This window comes from Phascolarctos cinereus, unplaced genomic scaffold (assembly GCF_003287225.1).
Source record: "Phascolarctos cinereus isolate Bilbo 61053 unplaced genomic scaffold, phaCin_HiC Scaffold_726;HRSCAF=1367, whole genome shotgun sequence".
NCBI lineage: Eukaryota > Metazoa > Chordata > Mammalia > Diprotodontia > Phascolarctidae > Phascolarctos > Phascolarctos cinereus.
In genome coordinates this window covers 289,362,011-289,376,851 of record NW_027556098.1, presented here as the reverse complement: position 1 = coordinate 289,376,851, position 14,841 = coordinate 289,362,011, and the positions used below count along the sequence as shown (strand labels likewise).

The 14,841-nt window shown below is 35.4% G+C and overlaps 1 protein-coding gene across 3 annotated transcripts in view; it reads right to left on the bottom strand.

The window, feature by feature from the left end:
* Positions 1–13,595, bottom strand: part of CNTN5 (contactin 5) — a 1,537,434-nt gene extending 1,523,839 nt beyond the window's left edge. For all 3 annotated transcript variants that reach the window (XM_078147163.1, XM_078147162.1, XM_020996136.2), the window contains exon 1: positions 13,167–13,595. The gene's annotated coding sequence lies outside the window, so the exon portion shown is untranslated. The remainder of the gene's footprint in view (positions 1–13,166) is intronic.
* Between the last annotated feature and the right edge of the window lie 1,246 nt (positions 13,596–14,841).

Genomic DNA, 14,841 nt, shown 5'->3' with positions numbered 1-14,841 from the left:
CAGTGATTTCCTTAATGCTTATTGAAATGTGAGTTGTTGTTTCCTGAATCAGAATTTTCAATGACTTCTTTTTGTGTAGATGTCTCATTGTGGCATTCAAGGACTTCCGACTGCACTACCTTTTACACTTAATTCAATTCACCTCAATTCAACAAACACTTACTGAGAACCCACCACGCACCCAACACCTGTGCTCTGTTTATCCTCTTAATGTTCTACAAATGGTGCCTACACTATAGTTGAGCTTTTTGCTTTGTCTCAACGTTCCCTAATCACTTACATCTCTGCTTTCAGTCTATGTTATTACTCCACCAAAAATGGAGCCTTATCTTCTAGTTTTGCCCAGCTAATTCCTACTATTTTTAAATTAAAATAAGGGCCAGGTTTAACCATGCCTCCAACTAGAAGGTTTTCTAATTACTTTCGCTTTACAGTAATTTGTCCTCATTTAAAATTCCCAGAGTACTATACCACATTATTAGGGCTTTTATATTTGGAAGCTAATTGTTTTATGTTTGTATATTTAGTCTTAGGAACCTGACTTCAAGGACAGATCCAGATATTCTATTTTTCTTGTATTCTCCATTAAATTCAATGGAGATTAGGCAGTAGGTTCTCATCAGATTTAGTCATATTTTATATTCAGTTTTTACAAATGATCTACATACCTTAAAGCACAATATAAAAAAAAATTGATATTCTCATCTTTAAAGTATCATTGCTTTGTGGCTCTCAACTGCTTCTTTTCATCTTTATTTAGGGTAGCTCTTTCTGTGCAAATGCATATGACAAATCATTAGAGTGATCATTTAGGGATAGCAGTATTACTAGTTTTATAGTAGAATTGTCCATTTTGGGGTACCAGATTGCAATTGTTCAAAGCCTAACTTACAGTTAAATACTAATTTTTCTTGAACCAAATAAAAACTATGTTGTTAAAAACATTTGAAGTGCATTTTTCAAAGCTTGGTAAACTGCCTCCTTCTTAATTATTTTTTTTCCTCAAAGAGGAAACAGATTTCTTTTTTCCATTCTGCGAACTTCAGTGAAATCGTCTTACTTGTAGTACAGGTTGAATCAGAAAGCCTATCTTAACAACAGCAATAACAAATATGTAATGTCTTTTTTCAATCAATCATCAGAAAATCAATATACATTTATTAAGGGCTTACTATTTGCTAGGCACTGAAGATGCAAAAAGAGGCAAAAGACAGTTTCTGTCTTCAAGGAGCTTATAGTCTAATGGGAGGGACTACATACAAACAAATCAATACAAAGTAAGCAATATATAGGATAAACAGGAGATAATTAACAGAGTGAAGGCACTGGAATTAATAAGAGATGGGGAAGGTTTTCTATAGAAGTTAGGATTTTAGTTAGGACTTAATGGAAGCCAGGGAAGTCATTAGTGAGAATGGTAGAGGAAAAACATTCGGGATTGGGAGACAGCCAGAGAAAATGCCAGGAGACAAGAAGTGGAGTGACTTCTTCACAAAATAGTCAAGATCCCTGTGCCACTGGAAGACTATGTTGTTGAGAATAAGGTGAAATGTAGGAGGGAGGTAGGATATGAATGGCTTTGAATGAAAAATAGCGCATTTTGTACTTGTTCTAGAGGCAATAGGAAGCCACTCTAGAGTTTATCAAATAGGGGAATGACATGATTGGTTGGACCTCAACTTTAGAAAATCACTTTAGTAGCTGAATGGAAGACAGATTGGAGGGGGAAGAAACTTGAGGTAGGCAGACCTACCAACAAGCTATGGCAATGATCCAGACATGAAGTGATGATGGCCTTCACTAGAGTGGCAGCAATGTCAGAGGAGAGAAGAGGGCTAACTGGTGAGAGGCTGAAAGAGTGAAATAGGCCTTATCAACAGCTTGGATATTAGGGGTGAGAGATAATGGGGAAGTCAGGATGGCTCCTAGGTTGTAAGCCTGAAGGACTGGGAGGATGTTGTTACCCTCTACCATAAAGAAGTGAGGAGAGAAGAAGGGCTCAGGGAGAAAGATGATGAAATCCATTTTGGACATACTGAGATTAAGATATCTATTGGACATCCAGTTCAGTAGTAGTAGTGGCACACTTAGAATTTTAGCTACAATCTAAAAAATAAACTTGCAAAAGAAAATATGCATTTTTAAAGTTTTTAGCACCAGTATTCTCCTATAGTATAAATTATCATCTCTATGAAGAAGACCTCAGATCTATTTACCTAGCCCTGATCTCCTAATCTTCACTCACATCACCAACTGTCTTTTAACAGTTCATATTGAATGCCCCATAAACATCTCAAGTTCAACAAGTCCAAAACAACTAATTATTTTTTCCTATATACATTCCCTTCTTCGTAACTCCCCTGCTACTATAAAGAGTACCACCATCATTCTAGTCACTCCCTCAGGTTCCCAACTTAGGTGTCATCCTTGACTTTTCACTCTCTCTTATCCTTACTCGATAATATAGAGGTATACAGGTAAAATGCAAAAGTTCAACCTTCATAACATCTAATATACTCCCTTGTCTCCTCTGACACTACAACCATCCTGATGAAGGCCTTCTTGACACTGTCACTTGGACTATTACAATAGTCTACCATCTGTACTCCCAACCTCAAGTCTCTCCCTCTTCCAATCCATCCTCCACTCAACTGTCAAATTGATTTTCCTAAAATTCAGATATAAACATAGTACCTCTCTACTCTTCCCCCTATTCAATAAATTCTAATGGCTCAGTATTACATGTAACATCTCTGAACCCTAGTTTCCTCATCTGCAATATGAGGCTAATAAAAGCAATTAGCTCACCAAATTGTGAGGATGAAATAATAAGATGCATGTAAAGAATTTTGCAAACCTTAAAGATTAATATAAAGGTTAGTTATTAGGATTCTTTCTTTTAATTTGGAAAAAAAAAAGAATGAATAAGATGATAGCTTACTGGGGTAACAGTTTCAAGTGAGCCACCTTTCAGTAGCACCAGAGATAATAAACACAAATGTAGGCAAAAGGGAAAGAGTCAACATATAAAAACAGTGAAAATAAGGGCAAGAGAAGGAACAGTAAAATGGCACGCTAAGAGATAAGAGGAGACAAAATTCAGTACATCGGTTTGGGGAGGAGAAGAGATAACCTTAGCCAAAAAAAACAAACAAACAAACAAACCAAACTTTGTTAAAAATAGAAGAGGAAAGAATGAATAAACATGCTTTTGAAGCAAGAGAGAAAAAGAAAAGAGATTTGTACTGTTAAAAAATGTTACTTTTTGCATTATGAATGATGGCAGGTCAAGAAGGTAAGGGCACAGGGCAGTTTAAGTTACACTGGACAATTATAGGTTGAAGCAGGTGTGATACAGGGAGAGTTAGAGATTTGAGTGAGTATAGTGAGAATGAAAATTTGAGTTAAGATGAGTGATAAATGATAGATTTAGAACTAGAAAGCTGAAAAGAGGAGGGAGGTGCCACTAAGTGCCAGATATAGGAGGAAATTAGGTGGCTCAGTACACAGAGTACTGGCCCTGATGCAAGGAAGGCCCTAAATTCAAATCTGGCCTCAGATACTTACTAAGTCTTTGACTGGGAGCAACTCATTTACCTTTTTTGTGCCTTAATCCACGGTAGAAGTAAATGGCAAATCTTTGCTAAGAAAACCCTCAATGACAATGTGGTCCATAAGGTCATGAAAAAGTTGGACATGACTGAACAAATGTGCCAGTCACTGTGCTATATAAATCTTTATAAATTTAACTCATTTGATTCTCACAACAACCCTGGGAGGTAAATATCATTGTTATTGTCATTTTACAGTTGAGGAAACTGAGGCAGAGAAAGGTTAAGTGACTTGCCCAGGTTCAAGTAACTAGTGTCTGAAGCTGGATTTAAACTCAAGTCTTGCTGAAAACAGGAGTGGTGCTCTATCTACTGTGTTACCTTAAAGATCATCTAGCCCAGTTCCACCATTTTTCAAATGAGAAAACTGGAGCCTAGGAAGATTAAGTTACTGGACCAAGATCACATTTTACTGTAAAATTTTATGTAAAAGGTGGTTGATGTTACTAATCTAGCTTCAAGAAAAAGATAGAAATTATATTTTAAAAATTGTATATATTAAATATATAGCTTTCCAAATTTTTTGAAAGGATTTAAGTGCCATAGGCAAATAGTCAGAAGATATTGAGAGCTATTTATCAGCCTGACTAGAGTAATGAGGAAGAGGTGAAGGCATAGACATCTACTTTAGTAACCAACTGAAGGAAATTCACAAAGACATAATTAAAAAATAAAACAAAACAGAAGAAACTGTCTCCATTCGGTATCATGGTTTGGTAACCACTAAAGATGGACACCATCTACTAAGACAATGGGGCAATTAGGTGGTAAAATGGATAGCATGTGGAGCCTGGAATCAGGAAGACCTCAGTTCAAATCCAGACTCAGACACTAGCTATGTGGCAAATCACTTCACTTCTGCTTGACTCAATTTCCTCATCTATAAAATGGGGATAGTAATAGCACTTACCTCCCGTGGTTGTTGCAAAGACCAAATGAGATAATAATTGTAAAACACTTAGCATAGTGCCTGACATTTAAATAGCACACAAACACTACATTAATGTTGCTTATTATTATATAGAGTTGTGATTGGTATTGATGGTGGAGGAAGTAAACAAACTGATAAAATACCAAATTTGTTTAATTATTAAAATATTACCCTCAAACTGCAATAATAGCAAAGGCAGGGAAGGGAACCTTACCAAGAAAGGCAGTATATATTTTGTCAGACTGAGACTGTAGTCTTAGTGACATCAGATTCCAAGCAAAAGTATCACATGTTTTCTAGTGACTACTAGGAGAGAAGGCATGGTGTAGCAACTATGGGGTTGGCTTTTTAATTAAGAAGACCTGAGTTCAATCCCTTCCTCTGACATATACCAGTTGTGTGAGCATGGAGACAAGTCATTTAACTTGTTTCTGCCCCTAGGCAACTCTAAAGTGATAAATTAAACAGCAATAACCCTTCTGCACTAGTAGACGGGATTTCCATTCTGGTAGTTCCTTTCAGCACCAATAAAATCTTGCAGGTTTGAACAACAATAACACTAACAGCAACCACAAAAAGTCCTATTCAGCATAGTGTTAGTCTTATTATTCTTTGTAACCAGCACTAGTAGCCAAATGGAAATACCCACAGTGATATAAAGTCATACCACACATTGACTAAAACCATAGCCACGTTCATTTCAACTTAGATTTGCAAGAATAGATGGAATTAGTAACTAAAATCCCAAGTTTAATGAGAGAAAAGCCACTGAGGAAATTCATGATGAGTAACTGAATCCAGAAGCACAACTTACTGCAGCATAACTTTGCCATTCTGGGAAGCAGAAGCAACAGTTAAGAGAATCAATGCTGTGCAATATTCATAGGTGGGATGATTCAGTTGGAAGAAGAACACTAATATCAACATCCCTGTGGGCTAAATCCAATACTAAAAATTTTACATCTTAATTATTGTTAGCTTTTTTAAACCTCATGGCATGTATTACTTTTCATTTGTTTTACTCTCAAGGGTATTTCCCAGGAAGCCCAAAGGGAAGAGTGCAAAATAAAAATATTTCTCTGTTTTTTTTTTATAATTTTTAAGCAATAAGAATCCATAAGACCAATATTAGTTCATGTGTCTTATAATACCAAGAATCTTCTATTCCCAAACCAATTTGGTAAACCAATTATTCTTTAAAAATATTAAAGAATTCCAAGCCAGCCACTTTGAAGTTCATGTATTTAGAGTTTCTAGTATAAAAAAAAACTATCAAAACTGTACTAAATAATGTATATATGTTGCATGCTCATTATGGAAGAGACTACAAGCTATACACTGTTTCAATAATATTTACTAACATAAATGGTAGCTAGATCTCAGTATCATCTTTTCTTTTTGTCGTTGTTGTTTTTTTAAGGCAATTGGAATTAAGTGACTGGCCCAGGGTCACACAGCTAGTAAGTGTCAAGTGTTTGGTCTGAGGCCGGATTTGAACGTAGGTCCTCCTGACTTCAGGGTCAGTGCTCTATCCACTGCGCCACTTAGCTGCCCTCAGTATCATCTTCATATGGCATATACAAAGCAAAAAGAGTGGTTCCACATTTTATCTCTCAACTAATTAAAAAAATAAATTTTAAAAGTACTTACCAGTTAAAACCTGAGGAAGTGTCATCTGTGACTATTTGAATAGCCTAAAATAGAGTGGACTGTGTGATCTAATCATATTTGTCATTGGTTTGAAATGTTCTTCTTTAAAACAAAATGTAGCATCTCAGTATTTCCAATTATCTATCAAGAGCCTCAGTGATTTTCCTATGGAGGCATTTTTGACAACTTTAGTTTTAGACATATTACCAGAAAACAGTTAATTTATTCACCTAATAATTTGATTCTGGATGTTTAATAAAGTCTTTTGCTGTATTAAAAGAGCAGAATGTATGTAATTTTTGACTTTGCTACTAGAACAAGAAGATTCTCTCCCTTCTCTGATTCAATAAATTTATTTTCAAAAGTAAAATACCCCCAGCTTTTTAAAAGAAGTTAGGAAAAACTGAGCTTAATATTTTTTGATCATTCAAAATGCCCATTTAATGCTGTTACAGCATCAGTTCTATTCTGTGCCAAGTTCATTTCCTACTGCAGCAAAGAAGTCCATTCTCGTACAGTATCAGTTTATTCACATTCCTAGATGACCCCTAGAGATTGGTGCCTACTACTTGAGATTACAATTCATCCTTATTTTGAAAAACTTATTAGAAAATCTTTTTTTTTTCCAAGAGCAACTTATCTTTATTTTTTGCTACCTCCATGCAAGTTTGCAATAATGGAGGTTAGTCCTTGCCTACACTGCTTTACATGAATTATAGTTTCCATTTCATTGAGTGCCCTAACAACTGAATATTTTATCTCTCTGAATAAAGTGCCTATTCAGCAACTATTGACAAATGAAAATGGTTGGTCCTTTACACATATACAGTTAAATGTACACTGAACATTATTTTAGCTGAGGTATTGCCAAAGCTTGGTGTCAACTTTCAAATCCCCTACCTCCTTGATCCATCCCTTGCTTCTGAACTGAGGTTTGGCTTAACATTACTGCTTGTTGCCAAATGATCATTGTTGATCTGTTGAATGATGTCTTCAAACTTTTCTCCTGTGCTCTTAAGGCATTCACAACTAAAAACCATGATGCTTCAAGATCACAAAATATTTCAATAAATTGACACTGATTTTCTAAGCTTTGCACTTTCTATTATGGAAAATGTAACATCAGAAGCTTCCTCCAAGCATATGTCCACACTCACAACGTTTCTGAGAATTACAAATGTACATGTAATATAAATGATAATTACAAGCTCATTATACTAAGGTAGATCCCAGAGGCTTTGGTGAAAATGGACTATGATCTCACCTTAAAGAGTGTCTATAATGTTAAATGGAACTGGAAAGGGATTCAAGGGATTTGTTTTAAAGTCCTGGCTCTGATTTAACTATCTGTATGACTCTGGATAAGCCAATTCATTTCTTTGGAGCTCAGTTCCTTTACCTGCAAAAAGGGAGTTTGGACTAGATAATGTTAAAAGTTTACCCCAGATTTAATAGTCAATAGGTCTGTGTGATTATTGCTACAGTGTGGCAACTATATAAAACTGAATATGAGAAATGCAAATAAATAATATATCTCTATACATGTATATATATATATGTAATATATATATATAATATATATACATACATATATATGTGGGGTGTGTGTGTGTGTGTGTGTGTGTGTGAAAAATACACATTTGGTGGGAAGATAAGAGTCTAAACAACGAAGAGCAATGAAAATTTGAAGTATTTTATGCAAATATAAAAGTAGATTTAGCTTAACTAAATGAGAAGGTTCTTGGGAAATTGATTTTTATTGTTTCTTGTGTTCAAGTACTTTGGAAACATCCTTTGTTATATTTTACAATATTGAAACTCCATATAAACTAAACAGGGGGATTATAGATTGTCATTCACTTGTTTCTTCAGAGTCTTTCAAACTGTGCTCATTTGAATCATTGGGGTTTGAATCTGATTCTGCATTGTTTGAAATTTTTCAGTCTCAGCAAACTTTGTCATTGATATGTTATATTTATGATAAATTAGAAAATTAACAATGTGTTGAAATACTCTTTTATAAGCTGTTTATACAGCTTTACGAGGAAGGCATGGTTTGGGGTTTCATTTTATTTACTTAGTCCTTGAAAAAAAGTATGCAGTTGGGCAATGTAAGAAGGAAGAAAAGTAAATCTCCGTGAAATAGTCAACATGCCACACAGATTCACAGCAATGTTCTAAAGGATTTTGGACAAATCTATGAATGACTGTAATAGTAAATTATTATTATCACTAATAATAATAATTATTATTATTATTACCATTGTTGTTAGAAATTCTATTATGTCCATTTTTGGGCTGTGTAGTTACATGTTGAATGTTATGACCAATACCAGTATATTCAGGACACCAGTCATATTATTCCTATTTTTATTAATTCATCTGTCAATTGAAAAGCACAGAAAAATTCTGTTTCCAACTACCATATATGGTAATCAGGATATTCTAATGTTAGGTGATGCTGGGGATGTTTCTGTTAAACCTTCAATGGGAAGGTAAAATATTTTCCCTCATTAGTAGATAAAAAGGTGAAAGGATAGTAGAGAGTAGCTTCCTAGTCCCCATATAATGGATTCATTTATGTAGACCAACTTTTTCATTCATGGTTCAGGAAAGATTGTCCTCAACTCCTCAGATTGAAGGAAACATTTCCATCTGTACCCACCCCACCATGGATTATTGCCTACAGAAACTTAATAAGGATCAGATGTAGGTAGTCCAGATCAAAGAGGTGCAGGTAATGTTTCATTGAGCAGGAAGTTCATCCAAATATATAATAAATCATGCCATGGAATTAGGCTTTGTAGGATCATTTTTTAGAAAGTTGAGAAATATTTATGCCCTTAGATGGCACAAGGAGGAGAGTGAACGAACATCATCTTTTGGTAACTCTTTCCACAGTAGAACATCTTACTGACCAATTCACCCCATTTGGGAGTGTCCAAATTCTTCAACCAATTAAGTGAGTATATTCATGTGAAGGTATTCATATACATAAAGATTTTGAAAAGCCAGTAGGTAAAACTCATCAACAAAAGCCACATTAGCCCTTTTGTTTTCAAATGAAAAAACAAAACACACACACACACACACACAAAACATTATTTTCCATTTTTCTCCATTATGCCTTTTTTAGTTTTTTGTAATAATTGTGTGAGCGCTCTTAAAAAATTCTGTATTAGGAAAATCACACATAGAGACTGTCAGTACAAGTTTCTTCAAAGTCCTAAATAAAGATCAGGTAATCTTGGGATTTACTATAGGCATGAATACATACACACACACACACACACATCCGGGTTATATGGGGACATTTTAAATATTCCCTAAATCAAACAGAATGGTGGTATTATTCTGGGGGCTGAAGTTATAGCACATTTCTATTTCAAGGCATTGAAGAAGAGAGTACCCTTATGTTATGGCCAGATTGAAGTGTGAGAAGCAACAGATAGAAAGGTTACTATAAATGAGTTGCAATACATAAAACTAAAGAACATGCAAAAAAGGTAGCTGTTACAACTGAAAACTCCCTAATTTAGCTGCTTCAACTATTAAGAAAGATAAGAAAGTAAATTCATAGAATTTCCATAACAAGTTAGCTAGGTATAATTTATCCCCACATCTGATTTCTTTATCTACCTCTACTTCAATGCTCAATTTTAATCCTTTTAGAAAGTAAATAGATGAATTAACAAAGTTACTATAAAATTCTTCCAATAGTCACTGAATCCCTAAACACTGGCAAAGTATTTATAGTTCATTACTTTTGTTGACCCTATCAAATCATAACTTAAAACCAAAGAAACTTATTAAATATTATGTTAATAGGATGGCTTTTTCGAAAATCTTTGACAATTTAAATTAGGACAATAAACAGAAAAGGTTGGAGGGAGATAAAAAGTGGGTTGATTAGATTTTGTAAATTTTTTAAAGTCATAAGGCTTAAGTGTTAAGGAGTTTATGCATTTCATTATTTTTTAAAATGCACAAGCCTCTAATGTAGAGTTATTGATCACAGATGCTCAGAAAATAAACCTCTGCAGGGACTCTACTGCTTTGAGCTTCCGACCAGCCTCTTTCCTGTTATAAACTGCTAAGAAGTTCATGCAACATATTAGAATACTTATAAAGAATAGAATAGAAAAAAAATTAAGGAGACATCAGGAAATTTAAAAAAAAGTTCTAAGTATTCTTAGCTTTAGAAATAAGAGAAACAGCTATATAAACTTGGGATACTGAAATGAACATTTTAAAGGTATCAGATTATTGAAATATTCTGGCATGTTTAAAATTATGAGGGGAAATAAAGGACCCTCTGACTTGATAAAAATATCCAAAGTCAAAGAAAAAATTAAAAAAAGGAGATATTGCTCAGAGTATTAGGAGAAACCAAAGCTTTGTGCCATGCTGTAGAGAACAAAATGGCGAAATTCAGGAAAACCACTTCAGAACCAAAACTTGTCAAATATGTCAGTGGAATAATGCTTTAGTTCACTTTCTATTGGACTACACGGCACTCTTTCATGGCATAAAAATGGTTCACATCACCCAATCAAGCTTAACTTTGACCAGCCATTTTGTAGTTGCCTTTGCTCTGTTTCTGTGGTCAAGACAACTTTCATTTATTACACTTTAAAAAAATCTCTTATATCCTATCTAGTAGAAACTAAAGAAACTACGCATACTGATTCAAGCAGAAAGCACACAATTACCTTTATTCATCCAGAAAGCTTTCTACCCTTTACTGACACCCTCTGGTCCTTGTCTCTAAGACAGCTTTCAGTTCCAATCCAACACTTAAAATTTACCATGAGATGGATATATTTTAGAGTGTTAAATAAAACAACTATGTTAATCAAACTAATTTAATCATTATTTTCAAAAGCTAGCTACACAGGTAAAGAGTAGACATTGGTGATTTATTTTAAAAATAATTTTAAACTTAGTAAATAATTAAGTATTTGTTTAGGTATGTTATAAGTTCCCATAATGGTTTCTGATTGCCTAAGAGCTAGACCTTGGCTTATCCTGGTAAATGTGCATGTATTTCTGTCACCTCTTCTTAAATTCAAGAAGTAGAGATTTTCTATGACCTGGTTCATAGTAAGCCGTTAGTATCTATACTCAATGCATCAGGATTTAAATTGCCAACTTCAAAAGTCTGAATCTGACTTTCTGTTGGTTATTTTTGCTTGATCTCTATTGTTAAGAGCTCTAACATTGTGTCTTATCATATATGGTCACACCCAAGTTAGTAACCCTCTCTTCTCAAGTTGTAAGGTCATGATCCAAAGAGACTTTAAATTGGAGGGAAAAAAATGGTTCTGTTCAAGTTTTCTACTTTTTGTTCTATAAACATTCCCATTTATATCCATAATACACTTCCTGTTATTCAGAAGCTTTCCACATTGAGACACAACTCTTACACATATACATATTTTAATTAATTTTTCTCTAGTTTTCTTCACTTATTTTTGTAGTTTTTGCCCTTTCTTGACTGCCTTTTCTCTAATACTTTCTATTTCTTCCGAGGCACTAGATATATAACAATACCTTACCATATCCACTCAACTTAACTAGCCTTTGTTTCTACTCACTTTTCCCCCTCTGAATATATTTGTTTCCTACTTCATTATTTCACCTCAGAACACACATACATCTTTCAAGTTTAAGTAACATGTATAGGTGCACTCAGAATTTAGATGAAATTAGAACCCGAGCATGTTGATCCCAGAAAAAAAAATCATGAAAAGAAATATGTGTGTTATTTGAAATTTACTTAAAACTCTTTGATAACATTTTAGGATAATGCTGTAATCATTGCTAATTCCTTTGGTATTCAGGATAATAATATTAATCATGATTAACTCATTTGTTAATAACATGGATGTCAAAAGTACTTCTGTAGGAGTTCTGGCATAATTCACTGATAATTAATTACACCTCCAGTAATTCTTAAATGTCACCCAAATTTTAATTGTTTGATATTATTTCTGTAGCTGGGCCATATAACTTCTTCATATTGCTCCCTTGCATATTCCTTTAAAAAATTAACTAAGAGCATAGAATTATATAAAGTAATTTTAGAAATTAATACAAATACATGTAAAATATCTAGGTAAAAAATGAAGATCCTGGAAGTTTGCTTTTAAATAGGTATACTGTATTCGTATTTATTTTCTATGCTAAAGGAGAATAAAAATGAACATAGAATAAAGTTTTTTGGTCCTATTTAAGGGAAAAATCAATTGCTTGCTTGCTGAAAGGATAATTCTCAACTCATGTTGAAGTGTACTCATAAGTATTCAAGTCAGCACCCTTAACACTTTTAATTAAAGACACCCATACCTGATAGAGTATCTGAATATTTTTGACAACCTGCCTGAGCTTTCAGACATTGCCTCGCTATAATTCAAGCTATTGTTTTCCTAAGTGTCCTGAACTTGGTAGAACTCTACTTTCAGCACATCACTACTGCTTTTTAATAAGTTGCTACATTGCAAGGACCCTGGAGTCAATGATTCCCACCTAGATATTTCTCAGGCATCAGTCAGGCGCTCAGCACCTGCAAACTGCTTCCTACTTTCAGAATATTTATTTTATGTTGCAGAGGCTCCTCAGGATTTCCTGGCATGCCATTTTCCCCACTGTCTAGTTTAAGGAACTGTTTCTGGTTTCGGGAACATTAGGAGATACATAAATAGGTCACATTTTACTCTTGCTTCAACTTTTCTGACGTAAAAATCTCAGCAGAGAAAAGGGCACGCAAAAATAACACCCCAATCAGGAACAAAAGCAACCCCTGCCCTCAGCAGACCCCAACTGGCTTTCCCCCTGCAATTTGGATATGCTGACAATCTAGTAGGAAAGCATGGACTGCCCGGGCTCTGCTGCCCAACATTGGCCATTACCAGAAGATGCCCAAGCGCAATAGCAGGCACCAAACCCTGGTTGAAGAAATCTCAGTCACTCACCGATGATGTGACAGAATCTCAGTCCGCGCTCCACCTGCCTTGGTGCCTCTCAGTCCCGGGCTCCCATCCTCTTGACAGCCACCAACCGGCTCGAGTTCACATCTAACAGGCAGGCAGGCAGGCAGGCAGTCGGTCCCTCGCGGTTCTGCTCAGCCTGGGAGGGAGGAGAGAACTGCGGAGTTTGGAGTCATCCAGAGGGAATCCTCTCCCTTCCACTGTCGCTCACTGAACAAGGGACGCAGGTGAACGCATCTTCTCCGCCTAGAGCTTTAAATAGCACTTTTACTGCTGGTTTCTTGCAGTTTATGCTTCCTTCCACTCTGGATTTGATTATATTGGGAAATAGGTGAGGCACCTCCTCTGGTTGGTGTTTTTTTTTTGTACAAAATTTTCTCATCCAATGTCGTCGCTCTTCCCCAGCGCTCTCGCTCTCTGACTGGCTGTGTTCTCCTCGCAAGCTGTGTGTGGATGAGCGAGTGTGTGTCTTTCCCTTCCTCTGGCTCTCCCTCCCTTCTTTCTCTCTCTTGCCTCACAGAGCGCCTCACTGCCTCTTGGTGAAAAGGTTCATTTAGCATGTCCTCGGGCTTAAAGGACTGTTTGCTTCCAGAAGGATTTGAGATGTTTCCTTCCTAGTCTCAGTAGTCTACGGGTATTTTCCTGTCCTCCTAAGTAATAAAAGATTTCCCCCCGCTTTCCTCCTATCCCCTGTCTGTATTTAAAATTCATAGGTTTACTTAGCTAACACTCTAGCTGTGGCTGGCTACCTGCTAGACCTCCTGCAAAGTGTATTCCTCTGCTGTCCCTTCCGCTCTGCTGCTGCTGCTGCTCTCGCCCGTTGCCTGAGTTGCCTTGCTTATGCCTCTTAACCACCACTACAACAAACCACCAGCACCACCACCACAACAAATACCCTGGCATGGTAATCTTTGCTTTTACCAGAGGAATTTTTCACTTTGAATTTTTTTTTCTTCTTGTTTTTACTGTGATAAAGCTCTTTGTTTTCTATCCTTGGCTTTTTCAGACTCTTGTACACTTAGGTGTTTTTAATCCTTCCTCCTCCATTTTTTTTCTCCCAATGCTATTTATCCCAGAGTCAAGAAAATAGTAGGTTTAGTCTCAGATATCAGACTTTCTGAATTTTTATTACACAATGGTTGTAATTGGAAGAAGAACACAGGTAGTAAATCCACAGGATGGCAGGTTTAGTGCCATTGTTCTGACAATCCTTTCTATACTTTTCTTCTCTGTGTCTTTGATTCATTCTCCAATGCCATTGATTCATCTGATTTTAATTGAATAATGGTTAAATAAATTATATCTCTTTTCTGTTATATTTTTTCGTACAGTTATGTGGTACAGTATCTGTACTTGGAAAAGTAATTCCATTTAATGTTTCATATTTATATGATCATTCCCGACCACATGAGAAATAGAAGAACTCTATGAAGTAAAACTCCACATTTCCTTTTTTGTGGCTGTGCTTGAGTCTGCTTGCAGAAGAGCACCTATTCTTTTACCTCACTTATTCTCTGATTGGGGTATCTTACTGGTTCTAAATGGCATCGAGAGTCAAGTATCTGAATGCTCTAACTTAAAGCCTTTTATTACTATGTCAGACTTTTATTCTTATAGCTTTTCTCTTAATTCAAATCAGTCTTAAATTTCTTTTCTGCTT